Raw genomic sequence first — 9,349 nt, 5'->3', positions numbered from 1 at the left:
TGAGCCGGGTGGCCGTGCTGCCACCACCTGTCCACCACCACGACCTTGGCCCTCGCAGCGTCGGGCGTTGCCCCGTGCCCAGGGCTCTATGCACAGGCATATACGGGGAGCGGGAAGCCCGGCGGAGGCCGCTCATGCCAAGGCCGCGTCGCCTTGGGCCCTTCGCCAGCATCGCGAGAGCAGCCGAGCCTCTTCTTCGGCGGGAGTGGCCCGAGTTCCACCCGACCAGTCTTCCCCTTCTCCGCCGTGGAGAACCGCCCCGTCGGTGCCATTGATGCTTCGACCTGACGGCGAGACAGGAAGGAAGAAGAAGGAGCAAGCAGCGGGAAGATGGAGAAGAGCAGGGGGCTCCGCCCCCTCCATTTATAGCTAGAGGGAGGCCAACCGCTGGCCTCCACGATCCCTAGTAATGATGATCTTTTTTGCATGCAGCAGGCTGTTGTCAAGTCAAACGGTTGCCGAGGCAGCGTGGGGAAACGGAGACGCCCACGTCCCATCAAGTGCCACATGTCGACCGGGTTCGCAGGCGGTTGGGGCCCGTGGCGCTTCACCCTTGCCCTTTCGCTTCACCTCGAAGCCAAGTCCGAGCGCGCCTTGGGCCCGGGGGCTACTCTCGGTGTTCCGGGAACCAGGGTACCCAGACTTGCGTGCCTGCAGCCCATGGCGTGGCTCCATCAGCGGCCTGGTATGGCCCACCTTCAGCATCCACAACTCAAGACCCTCGCGAGGGGCCAAGCCTCGCGAGGCGGGCGACACCAAGACCTCCAGAGGGAGTGGCCTCCCTAGGCTGCCTCCTAAGGAGCGGAGATTCCTATGCAAGCGCCTATCTCATGAGGTCAAGATGACGCAAGCCATGACGAACAAGGCCAAGCGGGCGCCAGCGGGCGCAGTACAGCAGGTTTCCTCTTTGGTGCTAAAGAGGCAAGCGTAGACGCAGAGTCCCGAGGAATCAGCCAAAGGTTTCCATTTCCGTGCTACAAGACCAAGACCACCAGGACGGAAGGACGGAGGTCATCGTCGAGCCCACCACGACGTCATGACCAGAAGCTTGGCAGGCGAAGACCACCTGTCGTCAGGATAAGATGTACTATTTGTCTCCCTTCAAACTTGGCCGTTGTGGGATCCCTTCCCTCCTTCATTTTGAGGGAAGAGGACCAAGGCCACTATAAATATAGGATAACCACCACCATAGAAGGGGATCGAGCCATCCGAACCCTCACCAGCTCTCACCAACACAAGAACATACCTCATGAGGTAGTTCTTCCTCTGTAGTAGTTCCTCCTGAGCCCGCCTCGAGGCTAATCCACCACAAAGCAGGAGTAGGGTCTTACACCGCAAGGTGGCCCGAACCTGGCTAAACTCCCTTGTCTCTTTCCTTTCCCGTTCATCGAGCTAGGCCATGAGAGCAATGAGTTGGTAGGCTGGGGAGATTGACGTCTTCGCACGCACCCCAGAGTTCAAATCTTTCTTGGGTCTACGAAGCCCCGAATCCGACAGAAGGGAAGTATTTACCTTTAATGATGCTAAGCCAAAGCGGGGGCTCCGAGGCAGAAATGATTTTCCACCACAATTTTATGATGAGACATTTGTTCATGACAGTAGTGTCAATGATGCCCAAGCCCCTGAGGTTCTTAGGTCTGCAAGTTAGCTTCCACTTCACCATCCTATATTTACGCTTGTTATCGGCCGAGTTCCAATAGGAAGCACCCATGTGCTTGTCAAAGCCGCATGGATCCCTCCAGAAAGGAGGCAGAGGCCCATTAGAAACATGGGGAGGGAGGAGAGGCAGACGTTGATAAGAGCAACCTTGCCCGCTTGAGTGTTGTATCGGCCTCTCCATGGCATCACCCAATTACCAACCTTCATGACCACCGGGGCAAAATCTATCGCCACTAATTTATTAGGAGATATAGGAAGGCCAAGATACTTGAAAGGGAAGGACCCAAGAGAGCAATTTAATAGTGGGGCGACCCTAAGGGCCTCGGCATCCGAAACCCAGTGACAATAACTTCACTCTTGGAAAAATTGATCTTGAGTCCGCATAAAGCCTCAAAGCATAGCAGTAGCAACTTCAAGTGGGCCAAACTCTCATCATTAAGTTCAACCATGATGATGGTATCGTTCGCTTACTGTAGATGAGTTATGCCATTAGGAACGAGATGAGAGCTAATGGGGGTAATATGTCCAGCTGCCGCCACCCATGACAAGATGTGGGACAGGGAATCAGCCATGAAATAGAATAACAGAGGGGATGCCGGGTCACCCTGCCTCGGGCCCCTACCATTGGCGAAGAATTTATTGATATTCCCATTGACCGAAATAGCAGTGTGGCCGCCCGTGACCAACTGCATGAGCCTATGAACCACGACCCCATCAAAGCCCTTGGCTAGCAACACTTGCCGCAAAAAATTCCAGCTAACCGAATCATAGGCCTTCTCAAAATCCAACTTGAGAATGACCGCCTTAGTGCCTCGAGCGCGGATATCATCAACGATATCGTGGAGACACAGAATACCATCCAGGATGAACCGACCCTTAACAAAAGCTGACTGGAAAGGACTGAGGGTCCGGTGAGCGATGGGGGCAAGACGAGTGGCAAAGCCTTTTGCCGGGAATTTAGCAAAGTTGTTAATGAGGGCGATCGGTCTGAACTATGTGATCTTGTCGGCCCCTTTCACTTTAGGAATGAGGCTAAGAACAACATAGTTTAGTCGTGAGATGTCAACTGTCCCCGAGCAGAAACCCTAGATGATCGCGTGAACGAGACCACGAAGCTGTGGCCAAAACTTTCTAAAGAATGGGATTGAGAAGCCGTCAGGGCCCGAGGCCAAATTAGTGTTTGTTGAACAGATGGTTTCGAAGATCTCCTTGTCCGATAAGGGAATCAGCAGATCCTCATTATCCTCAGGGGTAACCTTCTCCTGGTCCGCCCAGAAGGAGTGAGCAAGCCTAAACTGAACCTCGGGTTTAGGAGATAGGAGGAAGAAGAAGAAGTCCACAACGTGTGCCATGATCTGATTCTGGTTAGAGACCCCGGGATTATTGATTAGCAAGCTATCGATCAAGCAGCGTCTGCATCTGCCGTTAGCAATGGCAAAGAAGTAAGCCATGGGAGAGTCGCCTTTCAGGGTCTAGTTGATTGAGTCTCTCTGTCGCTAATAGACCTCGGCCTGACGATGCAACTGCATCAAGGCCATGATCCTCATCATTAGCTTCTTCTCTAGTTGGTGTAGGCATCACGGGAACGGTTTTGTCTGATGTGCTACTTTCCAATTCGACAGAAGGTACAACTACCTCTTCAAGTTCTACTTTCCTCCCACTCACTTCTTTCGAGAGAAACTCCTTCTCAAGAAATGATCCATTCTTAGTGATACGCCCATTTTGCATCAAGTTTTCCTACCGTTATTTATAATGTTTTTATGCATAATAATGCTTTATGGAGTAATTCTAGTACCTTTTCTCTCATAATATGCAAGGTTTACACAAAGAGGGGAATGCCGACAGCTAGAATTCTGGACCCAAAAAAGCTACGTCAGAGTTACCTATTCTGCACAACTTCAAATGAGCTGAAAATTTACGGAGAATTATTTTGGAATATGTAATAAAAATACTGGAGTAAATAACTATGGGAGGGGGGCACCTGGTGAGCACAAGACAAAACCGCTCAGCCCAGCCCACCTCCGGTGCCCATCTTCTGGTATATAGGTCACTTTGACCTAGAAAAAAAATAAAGGGAGGACTTTCGAGATGGAGCGCCGCCGTCTCGAGGCGGAACTTGTGCAGGAGCACTTTTGCCCTCCAGCAGAGTGATTCAACTGGGGGAACTTCCCTCCCGGAGGGGGAAATCAAAGCCATAGTCATGACCAACAAACCTCTCATCTTTGGGAGGCCAATCTCCATCAACATCTTCAATAGCACCATCTCCTGTCAAACGCTAGTTCATCTCTTGTGTTCAATCTTTGTACCGGAACCTCAGATTGGTACCTGTGGATGACTATTAGTGTTGATTACATCTTGTAGTTGATTACTATATGGTTTATTTGGTGGAAGACTATATGTTTAGATCCATTACGCTATTTAATACCCCTCTGAACTTGAGCATGATTATCATTTGTGAATAGTTGCTTTTGTTCTTGAGGTCATGGGAGAAATCTTGTTGCAAGTAATCATGTGAACTTGATATGTGCTCGATATTTTGATGATATGTATGTTGTGATTCCCTTAGTGGTATCATGTGAACGTCGACAACATGGCACTTCACCATATTTGGGCCTAAGGGAATGCATAATGGAGTAGTTATTAGATGATGGGTTGCTAGAGTGGCAGAATCTTAATCCCTAGTTTATGCGCTACTTCGTAAGGGACCGATTTGGATCCAAATGTTTAATGCTATGGTTAGATTTTATCTTAATACTTTTCTCATAGTTGTGGATGCTTGCGAGGGGGTTAATCATAAGTGGGAGGCTTGTTCAAGTAAGAACAGCACCCAAGCACCGGTCCACCAACATATCAAATTATCAAAGTGGCGAATGCGAATCAAACCAACATGACGAAAGTGACTAGATGAAATTCCCGTGTACCCTCAAGAACACTTTGCTTATTATAAGAGACCATTTTGGCCTGTCCATTGCTACAAAAGGATCGGTCTACCTTGCTGCACTTTACTTACCGTTACCATTACTTGTATGCTACAAATTATCTTGCTATCAAACTACCTGTTACCGCTTATTTCAGTGCTTGCAGAAAATACCTTGTTGAAAACCACTTGTCATTTCCTTCTGCTCCTCGTTGGGTTCGACACTCTTACTTATTGAAAGGACTGTGATTGATCCCCTATACTTGTGGGTGATCACTTAGCAACAAAGATCTTGCCTTCGGATCTGTGGTAGAAGGTATACTGTCGGTGTCAAAACCGGTGGATCTTGGGTAGGGGGTCCCGAACTGTGCGCCTAAGGTCGATGGTAACAGGAGACAGGGGACACGATGTTTACGCAGGTTCGGGCCCTCTCTATGGAGGTAATACCCTACTTCCTACTTGATTGATCTTGATGAATATGAGCATTACAAGAGTTGATCTACCACGAGATCGTAATGGCTAAAACGGACTAAGTCCTCCGGTTTATATAGACACCGGGAGGATCTAGGTTTACACAAGGTCGGTTATAAAGAAAGGAATCTACATATTCGGTCGCCAAGCTTGCCTTCCATGCCAAGGAGAGTCCCATCTGGACACGGGTGCAGTCTTCGGTGTTGATATCTTCACAGCCCATCAGTCCGGCCCATGGTTAACAGGCCGGACGCCTGAGGACCCCTTAGTCCAGGACTCCCTCAGTAGCCCCCGAACCAGTCTTCAATGACGAGGTGTTCGGCTCATAGATTGTCTTCGGCATTGCAAGGCGGGTTCCTCCTCCGATGACTTCAGCGAGATGTATTCGACGTTCCATTTAATGTTGCACTCCTCATCTTCTGTGTATCCACAACTTCGGCTTCCACGTGGCAGGCAAATACGAGTGGTCAGGGCATTTTTGCACATAAAACCCTGGCCATGAAAAAGAGAGTCTATTTAAGGGATTGGATCTCAGATCCATTAGGCACCACACGGAAAAATCCTCAGAGATTGCCAGGAAAAACCATTCCAACATGGCCAGCACTCCTAGCTCCTCTTCCCGTCCCTGCGGCCCAGAAAAAGGCGAGTGGGAGAGGTGCTCCGTATCCCATAGTCAGCTGGAGAAGCTGCAAACGCAGGGATTTCTTCCTCCTGCGGGTTTGGTCCCTATTCGAGCAGGATTGACTGTCTTCAATGGCGGGGCTCAGGCTGAAGATTTCCCATATCCATCCGGGGGGAACGAGTGTGCTTCGTCCCTTACCTGCTGAGAGGTGTCGGATTTCCAATTCATCCATTCCTTCGCGGGCTTCTGGAGTATTATGGCCTCCAACTCCACAACTTTACGCCGGCCTCCATCCTACACATCGCGGGTTACGTCGCCCTTTGCAAGCTATTCCTGGGTTGTGAGGCCCATTTTTAATTGTGGAGAAAGTTATTCTGTCTCGTCCCGCGCAACCACGAGGGATCAATATTCGAAGTGGGTGGAGCCGAAATATGGCGCATCGCCGAGACCGGATACCTATCCGGCACATGAAGGAAGGCATGCAAAGAGTGGCCGTCCGAATGGTTCTATATTGAGGACGTCGCACTTCCAGACCCAGTTCGGAGGGACCTTCCCAAGTTCACGAGTGTTCCATTGAAGAAACGCCACAGCTGGCGCCCTCGGACTCTTGAGGAAGACGATAGTACGGAAGTTCGTCAACTCATGAGGAAGATAAGGACGCTTGCTCAGTCCGGATTATCAATAGCCGAGGTAATGGTGATTTCAATAGTGCGGGGAGTTCAGGCACTCCAATATCGAGGGCTTCCCATGTGGCACTATAATGGGGAGGATGACGCCTCCCGCTGCGGCCGGAAGGGTCTGGGCACCCCCGCCGCTTTGGCCAAAATATTGGCCGAATTGTACAAAGGGGAGGAGGAGGAATTCCTTCATATCAAGCGCAGAGATGGATATTCCATGTACAATCCACCTAGCGGGGTAAGTCTCAACCCCTCTGCGCTACTTATTCCCCTCCTCAAGTTATCTTTAATGGATTTGTAATCCGCCTGTCTATGATAGCACTGGCGAAAGGTCTCCGAGGGGCTTTACAGCACCGCCCCCCCAGCCAGAGGACCACAACCAGGACCTTGACCCTGGATTCGAGGAGGATCCGAATATAGTCGTGATGCTCACGGATGGGATGTTTTACCAGGCGAGCCACAACGGCACGGAAGTGGTCATCATCGCCGACTACCCTGGTCTTCTTCCCGCCTCCCATGTAAGTAAGCAGGAGACATCTCCCGAAAGGGTTCCCTCGATCCGCCTCACCCACCGCACTGTCTTGTGCTCCAAAGGGGAGGCGTTCGACGTGCCACGTTACCCCAGGAGCGATGCCGAAGAGAGCGGCTCCTACACCGGGCAAGCCTTCGAAGAGGAAGGCGAATGAAGACACGGTTGGGCCCTCATCAAAGAGGTACGGGTTTGCAAATATGTTTTTAACTGTTGCATCCGACGAGACTTGCATGTTCGTCCTGTATCAGGAAAAGAGTTTGCCGGACTGTGTCCAGGGATCCGGCCAGACATAATTCCAACAGCCGGGATCCAATTCCAGCCGAGGAGGCGAGGGCCGACATGCGAATGGCGCCGGACTGTCCTTCGGCTGAGGGCTCAGAAGATATGCCCATTACCAACTCAGAAGTGGAGAGTGCCATGGATCACCGGCGCCGGAGGGCCGTTTTACGCGACCCCCGCTTCTCGGAAGAGGTGTTCAATGTCTTCAGCTCGGCTGATGCATACATCTGAGCTGCTCGAAATGGGCTTGGCAGAGCCACGGAGCAACATTTAAAAGATGTGCAGGTAAATTTAGTGTGTCCAAAATATGATAACCGTATGCCAGTAGCCCCCAAGACTTAAAGTAGTTGGTACAACTGATTTGAGGATCGTTGCATAACTAGGTTCTGACGGAGAAGAATAGCCTACTAGCCCAAGAGCTAGAAAGGTGTCAGACACAGCTAACTGCTGTTACCGCCGAACTGGAGAAATCCAAGAAGGCGCCGCCTGGTAATATTCCCCTCCATCGAGAAAATATACTTATATGTTAGTAATGCTTAACAGCGTTGCATATACCATGACATGATTGTCAGGGGAATTCAAGGAGGCACAGGAAGTCGCGCAAGCGAATGAACAAGAAGCCAAAAGGCTACATGCTGCGAGCGAACGTGTGCTGAAACAGGTCATTGACGAGAAAAACCAACTCCAGGATTCCAAGACCCAGCTGAGCGAAGAGCTGAAGGATGTGCGGGCCTAGCTAGCCGACTCCGTGAAGGAAAATAAGAAGCTGCGAGGCAGCATATTTAGTATGTGTTCAAACTTACCACCGTGTAGTTCGGCGAGGAAAGGAACTGACAGAGTTATGTCTGTAGGTATACTGACTGGCCTTCCCGAGGAGAAGATTTTCGGAGCTTCGGGCGATTTGCTACAAGAGTTGTCGCAAATGCACGAGCAAGCACGGCAGGCGATGCGGAGTGTGGCCAAGACCTTATGGCTGTCCGCCTCCCCTCCAGGAAATATCGGAGAGCTTATACAGCCATTCAAGGGAGCGCGGTGGCGTTTCCGGTTATGGAAAATATCAGCCTGCCGGGAAGGTGCAAGAGAAGCCTGGGCCATGGTGAAAACACGGTACACCAAGCTTGATCCGAATCATATGGCCCGTGTCGGCCCTCTAGGGTTAGATGGGAAGGAAATTCCCGTGAGTTTGGTATATAACCCAGTAGAAGTAGCCACCAAGTACTCCCAACAGGATTGTATATTAGACAACCTTTTGGACGGCATAGAACAGGAAGTTTTTGAGTCTTAAATGACTATGTACTTTCCTTTTCATATGTAACTCTAGTTGAATTGTAAAATGCTTGTCATGGCAGACCTTTTCGCTTCGACCTCGGGGCCCCAAGGCGCAGAGTGTTTTCGAATACCCGAGCGGCCGAGTAGACCGGGGTATGCGTGGAAACCAGGCGTAGTGGTCATGGTTGCTTGGACAGACAAGTACCCAGCTAGTTATGTTATATTACATTTAATTTGTAAGAAACATCTTCCAAAGAGAATAGTTTAGTTAAGGGTTCCTTTCCATGGGTTTACATGCGTTAACGTGCATGTCCGAACTGTGATTGAAAAATCGCAGTATATATAACTTCTGGGGGTTCACGATGGATGAGTTCTAGAACATCTTTAGTTCACCGACCGAATATTCCCTTAAGAACGCTAGCTTCTGGCTTCACCCAGTCTGAGGTACACATCCGGACGACCCGGCAGTAACAATCGCAGAGGTGCTCCCTTTATGCCCTAGCCGAACTAACGGGAACGTAGCTTGGCAAAACTTCTTTCTGGAGTGACGCCGCTAATGAAGCATTTGAGGACTTAAAGCGGCAGCTGGTTAATCCGCCGGTTCTCGCTGCTCCGGTTGACAAAGAGCCATTGTTGCTATATGTGGCAGCTAACGCCCGAGCTGTTAGCGTGGCTATTGTGGTGGAGCGCAAGGAGGCCGGAAAGGAATATCCGGTTCAATGGTCGGTTTACTATATCAGTGAGGTGCTTATTGAGTCCAAGCAGAGGTACCCGCATTGGCAGAAGTTGGTGTATGGAGTTTTCATGGCAAGCCGGAAGCTTAAACAATATTTCCAAGGTTATCCCATCACAGTGGTCAGCTCTGCTCCTTTGGGGGATATAATCCAGAACAGGGAAGCAACTGTCCGGATTACTAAGTGGGC

Source organism: Triticum aestivum, chromosome 3D (genome assembly GCF_018294505.1).
Source record: "Triticum aestivum cultivar Chinese Spring chromosome 3D, IWGSC CS RefSeq v2.1, whole genome shotgun sequence".
Classification (NCBI taxonomy): domain Eukaryota; kingdom Viridiplantae; phylum Streptophyta; class Magnoliopsida; order Poales; family Poaceae; genus Triticum; species Triticum aestivum.
The sequence above is the reverse complement of the archived record's forward strand: the minus strand, read 5'-3'. Positions refer to the sequence as shown.